This window comes from Schistocerca nitens, chromosome 5, assembly GCF_023898315.1.
Source record: "Schistocerca nitens isolate TAMUIC-IGC-003100 chromosome 5, iqSchNite1.1, whole genome shotgun sequence".
Taxonomy (NCBI): Eukaryota; Metazoa; Arthropoda; class Insecta; order Orthoptera; family Acrididae; genus Schistocerca; species Schistocerca nitens.
The window spans coordinates 80,984,798-80,986,019 of NC_064618.1; positions in this window are offsets into that span (position 1 = coordinate 80,984,798).

A 1,222-nucleotide genomic window follows, 5' to 3' on the forward strand; every position below is an offset into this window, starting at 1 on the left:
CGCACCACTTTCTCGGACAATCGACCGACCGACCAATTTCGTGGCAGCCCACACACATCCCGACCGACTGCAATCGGCGGTTACAGCGCCGGGCTGCAGTTCTGAGTTGTTTAAGTCCATCGAGTTTTTGTTCCACGAGATTCTGCTTGGTTTTGCGCAGAAACAAAAACAGTGGCTTGCCTTGGCTTGTTTACATATAAGAATGCCTAACAAGGCGGAGAGAAAGCTGTGGGCACAGAAGTGGCTAATGCAAGAAAAGAAATTCTAAAAAAAAAAATGGCTCTGAGCACTTAACATCTGAGGTAATCAGTGCCCTAGAACTTAGAACTACTTAAACCTAACTAACCTAAGGACATCACACACATCCATGCCCCAGGCAGGATTCGAACCTGCGACCGTAGCGGTCCCGCAGTTCCAGACTGAAGCACCTAGAACCGCTCGGCCACACAGGCCGGCAAAGAAATTCTCGCCCACGCTCTTTTACGTAAGCAGCCGTGAGCCGATGATTTTCGCAATTATCTAAGAATAGATGAATCGTGTATTTCGGAGCTGCTGAACATTATAAAACCATTCTTAACGAAAAAGAACAGTCACGTCAGAGTCTGTAATCTACGAGACGAGGCTGTTAGCTGCAATAAGATTTGTAACCACTGACCGAAGCTAAGGGGACCTCAAATTCAGTGTTGTTGCATCCCCACAAATATTAACCTGCAACGTAATTTATGCTTGCTTGAGGAAATATATCATGGCATAGCAACATAAATAAAACAGAAACGTTCATTCAAACATTATTAATTTACATACGAATGTACCATAAAATAAAGATTGATCTGTAACTCCAAAAAACTCATTTCAAATTCGAAGAAGAAAGACTACACGTGGTGGTGACACATATCAACTAATAAATACAACAACAGATACGTAAGAAACGAAGCATTTAGCACCTGTTAAAACTGTAAAAGAAAATCCTGCACTTTGCTCTTCATAGCAGGGGACTTGCATATAGCCTGAACTATTTTTTCACTTATAACAATGAAGGAATTTATCAGTTAGTCTCCATTCAACGTCGATATTTCGGTTTTTAGATTTCATTTCCGATAAGTATTAATTCAAATGGTTCAAATGGCTCTGAGCACTATGGGACTTAACATCCGAGATCATCAGTCCCCTAGAACTTAGAACTACTTAAACCTAACTAACCTAAGGACATCACACACAACCA